The sequence below is a fragment of the Mya arenaria genome, chromosome 1 (assembly GCF_026914265.1).
Source record: "Mya arenaria isolate MELC-2E11 chromosome 1, ASM2691426v1".
Taxonomy (NCBI): domain Eukaryota; kingdom Metazoa; phylum Mollusca; class Bivalvia; order Myida; family Myidae; genus Mya; species Mya arenaria.
The window spans coordinates 32,593,048-32,601,340 of NC_069122.1; the positions used below are offsets into that span (position 1 = coordinate 32,593,048).

Here is an 8,293-nt window from a genome sequence, read left to right on the forward strand (position 1 = left end):
ATCATATTGGTTTATTACAGTAGCACTAGTGTAGTTATTGCATATTGTGGATTGTGATGTTGTCTTCTTTGCTCGTCTTTCACTTTTCGTAAATTCCTGACTTCAATACCCTGCGCTGTTGTGCGTTGTATTACATTTGTTATAATGTATTAAAAAGACTGTATAAAAATACATTAAAAATCGAAAACATATATGCGCCCTTTTCTCCCTCGGTCACGGCCAAACTTATCAGCCATCAACCTTTTCTTTCCGCTCCACATATATTTATCCGCTTCGAGAGTCTCATAATACCTTCATTACTATATGTCTTTAATTTCAAAGTCAGTTCATCAATCAAAAAACGAAAAACCAATTTTAATATCCGCCCAACTTTTAAATAGCATGATTGTTTTCGGTAAACCTCGATATACATACTAAATTATTTCAAGACGACGTTCATTTAGTATGCTTCATCAAATAAATGTCGATATCAATTGTCACATACATAGGTCAATTAATATATATCCTGTTTTCGTATCGGCTTCGTATGTTATCAACAGTTAGAATGAATATAAGATAACACGGAATAATATTGAACAAGTCAGTCGACCTACAGATTGGATGAAACAGACATGTCTCCGATCAAAGGCGAATATTCAATCATTTATCAATAAAGTTATTTTGAAGAGTATGTTATCTTTTGATGGTGTATTTTTTTTATTTCTGTGAGTGGTACAACTACGTTGTGCCTATAGTTCATTGTGGATTTGGCCATTGCCTTGTGTCACTGAACAAAGCTTGTTATTGCATTTCCGACTTCTGTGGTTGTCCCTGTAGTTTTCATTGTATACTCCTGTTTTACAAGGTCATCTTGGACATTTCAATTAATTAAAGTCCTGCAAAACATTGCCCTTGAGGAGACGTTAATGTCCCTAACAATGTATTACCAATAGAGATATGACTGGCACCCTGGTTAAGCCAAACATGATACAAACCTAAGTCTGTAAGGAGTGCCGAGGTACACATATTATTGATTAATTTTGTTTTGCTTATCAATTTACAATGTCAATTTCCGACGACAGAGAAGTATTGCAAAGAAAATCTGGTAAGAAAGTTTAATAGATTATTGAAAGGCAGTTTTCTAGACAATAATAAAGGTTAATATGTTACCTTTATCTGCCATCTGACAAAATTCAACAGGCCTCACTGCATTTTAAAGAAACACATGCAAAACACTCACAAAGATTCAAAAATAAATCTGGACACATGAAATGCACTTTGTAGAGTAAAAAGTAGGCTTTACTGTACACTGCAAAATCAATCATAAATTTTGCTCAACAATATTTAGAACACTTGTCAGTACATAACTGGCATTCGGCTTTAACAGTTCTGACGTCATACAGAGAATGTCACGTGACCATTTGTCGGTGTTGTCAGCTCCTGCGTTTTCCTACTAGAACTGAGTGCCATATAACTTTTATTAGAATTGTCCTTGCATTTCGTGCTTCGTCTTGCAGAAGATGTGTATGACGTTACTTGTGTTGCAGAAGACATGCTGTTTTTACGATTGTGATGTTTAGATGACGTTCCGACTTCATGCGAGATCCTATGCAATTCCGCATGTATGTATAAACCTCGCCGTTGAAAAAGCAGAAAATTAACGCCACTGTCGCCCCCTATGATAAGAGTAAACGCATTAAAAACATATTCAAAAAATTGTTTAAATACTGCTACGAATAACAAGTATATGCTTGTCAAATCAATTGTAACTAATCATAACATCATCACCGGTGTAAAACTATTAATTGTCATTTGGATGTATTTTACTGACGGCTAATTTGTTGCCAGTCCGTGTACCTGGGTATTTTGAATGACCTTTTGCAGTATCTCATACGTAAACGACAGCGTGGTTCCCAGCGGGGGTCTGTATATCAAAAGGAACTGCTGGATACCAAACAAAGGAAATAACACGAACGTCGCTTTTAATGCTTTTCTGTAAAAATAGCATAATCAAAACATTTATTACTGTGTACGTTTTATATGAATAATGTACAATTTTACAGTTCAAATTAAAGCAACATGTTCACGTTATGCTCTCTGAACATATTATCACATTCGTATGTTTTTGACAATATTATAACTGAGCGTAAAAAACCTTTAAAGTCGTTCTTAAAACTTTTCGAATTTTAAGTGATTGTCGATATGTCGACCACAATACAATAATAAGTATATATTGTCACTTTTTAGGGAGTACATGAGTGTGTTGGATTTATATTTAAATGTATGATATCCAACGAATGCCTTGCGATTGAAATGATGTTGGCTTCGGCTTTCCTAACCATATTCATAAAACAACAAAAGCAAATAAAAAATGCAAACATAGTACATACATAAAAAATGAACAATTACAATATGTTAAAGCTCCTTATTCAAATACACATGTATAAAATAGAAAGGCTGAAATTACCTGTAATTTTTCGGTTCTTTTGGATGTGTTTGCAATTTAGAGCATAAGATTTTTAATATATTTGCAAGGAAGAGGACATTTGCCTGAAACAATACAAAAATAATGATAAGATGGAAAATAAGTTTTTGCAGAAGACGAAGTCCTAACACTGTCAGTTGTACTGTTATGAATGCTATTATATTGTTGATATCAAATGTAGCATGTTAGGAAATGGCAAGATGGCATTAAACTTATATAATCAAATGAACTTGAATGTTAGCGTTTAAAGTCAGTCTACAGACATATATTATTTGTGTGTTTCTGCTTTAAATTCATTTTTACTTAATCTTACTTACCCCAATACAAAGTAGATTCGGTGTGTAGAGTAACCATTCATATGGGTCTATGTTGTGTACCCAGCAACTGAATCGATATATAATGGTTTAATATTACTATAAGGCTACAGTTGCCCCTTAACCTGCTGTTATATTTTCTAGAGGTACAAACACTATATAAGTTAAACGATATACAGGCAAAAAAGGCACACGTACACGCACACAAAGTACATTTACACAATAGGCCTATGTGGTTATTTCAAATTTTATAGTTTGGTCTATTTAACTGAAAAGCAATAATCACTTAAGATGACGAATTCAAGCTTGATGGAATTATATATAGTCTTAACTCATTAGATATGGGTTATACTATTAGGTCTAGCTCCAAGTACATAAGATTCAAAGATCTGGTTCAACGATTAGTGTTTCATGTTGTTTATTGCCTTAACTGTAAAAATACATGTTATGGAATATTTTCAGTTTCAAACTTTTACCTCGAATTATATTCCTGTTTTGTAGCTCTGACTATAGAGTAGATCAGAGATGGAATCCAGGCACCAATTAAAGAAGAAAACAGATGCCATAGTATAACGTATCAGCTTTTGTTTGGATAATAATTGATAAATAGTTTTGCTTTAGTTTGATTTGATTGAGTTGTAATATGTATTTCAAAACAATTGCACTGTGTTTTATGATTATACATTAGTCAAAGACCAAATGACATCAAACGATCACCATTACGTGTAATTAAACACCTGGAGTATCTAATATCAGTTGCCTTTTTTTCACTGAGCAAATGTGTACTACATATATTTTCGCACAGCCAAAAAGTATGCTTAATAAATACCGCTTACCCCAACCAAATATATAGTACGGTATGAGCGTCTTTGGCGGCGAGAAGGCGTGGACGATTAGCCGATGGAGGTACAAACCCTCACAAAACATCCAGAAGAAGTTTGTCGTGCTAACATACCGTGTCAGTATGTGCAGTAGCTTACAGCCCGCCTTAAAATAAAGACAATCGTATACCGCTCATCAATTGACTGGCTACCAGATGACAGTTCTAATGCAGCTTCTCCAACATTTAAAATAATGTACTGATGTTGATTTGGTCTGTGAATGTGAGTAATACAATTTAGCGAATTTTGCAGTTTTTGACAATATTTCTATTCTCAGTCTTATCAATCTTCAACTTTTTTGTCAGAAGAAGAGCTCAGAAAGTACTTCATACACCTCATTGAAACACATAAGTGATTGTGAAGTACTGAACGTTGCAATATTTAATATGCTTCCATTTAAATTGAAGAGGATTATAACTCTTGAGTACTGCATTAATTGTTTTATTAACACTTAAAGATCAATTCACAGATAAATAGCTATGATAAAAAACAAATGCAAAAAGGATCGGTAACGACACTTGCTGCTTTCACATAAACGAGGTATTTTATCACTGAAATTATAACAGAAATGATGCTCTTATCTCTATTGCCCTATTACAGGAGAAAGTAACGAAGGAAAAACAGATTGTTCGGGGCCGGAAGATGCCTCCACCAAAAAGGTATCATAGACACGTTGATGAGCTTTCGTTTTAAAGGGATTCCTTTATGATTTTGTACATGTTTTTTTATGACGAAGTGATTTGTGGCAAATCATTAGGAGTGTTTAAAATAACATTCCGACGGCGGTTACCCTTCAAATAATGTTGACATATGCTCATATAATGTCGTTGAAGTCTACGATTTTGAATAGCGCTAGTAACGAGATTCAACAAAAGGCTTAAAAGTCATGTTATCCTGAAATTTGGTTCCAGCTTCTCCTTTTCCCAAACGGTAAACCAACAACAAAGGGTCGAAGATTAAAGTAATGTATGTTTTCTGTTTAGGAAAGGTATGGTTGTTTTTATTTACATAAAGACAGAATGATTTGATTACAAATGGTGCTGACTGTTTTTGAATCAACGCGTTCTGAAAGTCTACAAAAGTTTTTAAGTATGTACTAGTACATCTAAAAGCATTTCTTAACATTTCTGATAGACGCGGCATGTAACAATCAATGCATATTTACAACAGTATATATGTCAGAGAATTTTTCCAATGTTTCGACAATTTAATATTTGTATTTACTAGCCGTCATAATTTAGTTCGCAAAAAGGTTGCAGTGGTTTTGATGGATCATAAGGGGACCAGTTGAAAACCTTCAATAGCCAGAAGTTATTTTTTAATTGATATGCATAGAAGAAACATGCATTTCAAACTTTAGGAGTCTTGGTGTCGATATTAATCATAAAAGAGCATCAGTTTAATTACATACCTTATGCATCTCGTATATAGTTTAGCTAGTTAAAACAAGAATTGATCGGTTTGTCAAAAATGCATCCCTACTATTGCTAATAATACAATATCCATCGATACGAATTTAAAAAAAAACTTTTTAAAACAAAAATTCCAAATACACTGTTTTTTCCTAATTACATTCAAATCGTCTAAAGTTCGAAATCTATTCGCTTCAGGAAGGATGTAGTCACAGCTATTACGAGTACTGCAACGTGGAAAGAACACATAGAACTACATATATAAGTGGCAATCTACCAGACTCGGCTAGGCCATAAGAGTTAAGTTTCTCAGGCCAGGCCACATTCCCTTTCTTTACCCACTCCCTTTTTGTAAATAAATCCCCTCTTCATTGTTTTTTTTAAATGTACATGATCAAATCGATTACTTTTTAATGGCATTCAAAGCCCTTTTAACGTAGACATGTTACTCCTACCATTTGCAGAAAAACTTAGTAAAGCAGCTAACAAAATCACGAACATAACGCCTTTTTGCAACAAGAGTCTATAAGGAGCAATACTTCAAAAATGCTTAGGCATTCATTTATCTAAATATAATCTTATTCGACCTCAAAACAGTAGAACATTACTCAAATCTTCTTTTCAAATAAGCATATAACCAATTAGCATATAAGTTTACTCTTTTAAATAAATTTATTATCAATAAAATCTAAAAAAAATATAAGTGAAAAGCAAAAGGTGTACTTGAGCAACTTTTTAAATATACTGAGATGTACTGAATTGTAGCATTCTTAATTAATGACCCTAATTTAATCTAAAAATAAACTAATTGTTTTGTATAGTTGATAAATTAAAAAATTAACCAGAACTTATATTTTCCATTTCACAGAATATTTGAAAATAATGCACACAGTTAAGACATTATTTAGCAATGCGAATCACAGTAAAATAGTCTGGTGTGACCTTTGTTCTTATTTTTGAAGTCTCAGCATTCAGATGTATTCGATTCAGAACTGCCCTGAAATATTAGCGAAATATTTAATGCTGAACAGTCCATTCACGTTTAAAGCAAAAACATAGAAAACATCATTCCATAGGTATACTTGATTCTGAATTTCATTTGTTTTGATTAACTAAGCAATGAATATACACTAGCATTGTTAGAACTGTATTTGTATCTTGGAGAGTTCAACAAATGTAGATATTGACTGAAATGTTCAGGTTTTAGAATTGAGATTATTTAACGTTGGAAAGTAAGGGTTTGTACGAAGTACTTTAACATGGAACTGTTGGGTGTGTTCACTTGATATAAAATGGCCGAAATGCATATATTTACGGATGATTATTGACTGACGCGTATGTTGAGAATTGAATGAGACTCGCTTATGTTTTGGCACCAACATTGTTTGTTTTTTTCGAAAATGCATCTGTAAGCAATTATAATATAACATCTTTACTCTTTGATACCGAATATGCAGGAATAAATTAATTGAACGAAAAAAACATATTCTGCCTTTAAAGGGGTGTGAACAAACGCCGGTACAGTCAATGAAAACATAGAAAACAGACAACTAAACCTCACACTTACTAGGACACAAAGTTTAGGATAACTTATCTTTTAAGCCTTTTGTTGAAACGCGTTACTAACGCTATTGGAACTCGTGAAATTCAAAGACATTATTTGAGCATAAATCAACATTTGTTGAAGGGCCCAAGTCGTCAGAATCTTAGTTTTAACACTCCTATTAATATACCACACTTTACTTCGTCTAAAAAAGAGTATTTTACAAAAACATGAACGAATCCCCACAAAACGAAAGCACATAAACGAGTATTTTTTACCTCATTATTGGTGGTATTTTCCGACCCCGGATCCTCTGGTTGTTCTACGTTACTTTCTTCTGTAAAAGGGCAATATAGATCAAAACATCAATTTTGTTTTTATTGCATTTACCTTGATTTAGAATTTTCTCTTTCTTTTTTCAAAATTATTTTTAAGGAAACAAAAGCTAAGGAAGGTCATGGACGCAACTCCTGTACTTAGTACTTTGGACAATCTCGTTATCATGAAAACTCCTCTTTGAATAAAATAACATGTGACATCTGAATACGCTTTAACTTAGATGAATAAGCATGACGTTATACAGGGGTTTTGTTACATAAAGTATCCGATGTAAAAAGATGTGAATTTGGGGTGTCGAGTCTTGAAAGTGTGTTATGTGTTAAAAACAGCATAACATTGACATTTGTTATATATATATATATATATATATATATATATTTAATAGCGCATTCACTCATATATTATGTTGATGAAAAATCATTGTCAACATTCTAACAAAAATATGTAGCGAACAATGTACATTAGCAATCGCTGAAGTGATTAGCTATAGAGTGGAATCAATTTTAGGATTATAATAAATGAACTTAAAATCATAAAACAACATTCGTTGTAGATTGTTCATAATAGAAGAATAAATTAGAATTTGAAACAAACATTTTTTTTTTTCATTATAAAGACAATTTTAAATACTGCAGTCAGGTAAGTTGAATCTTTTTGTATTATGCTGATATTGCGGCCAGACATTATTGACCAACATGAATCACAGGAGAATGGTATAGTGTGACCAACTGTTCAGTTGAGTCGAATCTAAAGTATGTTGTGATACTGAGGCCAGACAATGAAGAACATGAATCACAGGAGAATGGTATAGTGTGACCAACTGTTCAGTTGAGTCGAATCTAAAGTATGTTGTGATACTGAGGCCAGACAATGAAGAACATGAATCACAGAAGAACGGTATGTTGTTACCATCATTGGGCGGGTTTGGTGTATCAGAACTTGTTTCCTCGCCCTGAAACATACGAAATGATTGTTTATTATTAATTTACATCTCAGCGATTTTTTTTTCTTTTGAAGGAAATAATAAGGGGCGGAACCAGAAAGTGACGTTAGAGGGGGCGCTACTTAAGAACGTAAGCTTTTGACTTGCGCCCCTCCCTCGGACCGAATTTTATTTTAAAATGTTGGCAGGAGTATTTTGGGAGTATTTCATTACTTTGTTCTTCCTTTATTAAAATAAAAAGTAAACTGTATGGATATCCTAAAAAGGTTGAAAAGCCGTGTTTCTGTACCAAAAACACAACAGAACATGACCAATTTCCATTGATTTTTACCTCTCGTATAAACAAACATGGATATATTTGCTCGATGATGGAAACACTTTTCGTCACAGATATTGA

General features: G+C 33.1%; 1 long non-coding RNA gene and 1 pseudogene across 1 annotated transcript; both read right to left on the minus strand.

The window, feature by feature from the left end:
* Window positions 1–1,374: 1,374 nt before the first annotated feature.
* On the minus strand, window positions 1,375–5,079 carry LOC128226497 (calcitonin gene-related peptide type 1 receptor-like; annotated as a pseudogene).
* A 782-nt stretch (window positions 5,080–5,861) lies between these two features.
* On the minus strand, window positions 5,862–7,898 carry LOC128246538 (uncharacterized). Its single transcript, XR_008263282.1, has 3 exons — window positions 7,863–7,898; window positions 6,893–6,951; window positions 5,862–6,068 (listed from the first exon to the last, which is right to left on the minus strand). It is a non-coding gene; the product is annotated as an uncharacterized LOC128246538 (long non-coding RNA).
* Between the last annotated feature and the right edge of the window lie 395 nt (window positions 7,899–8,293).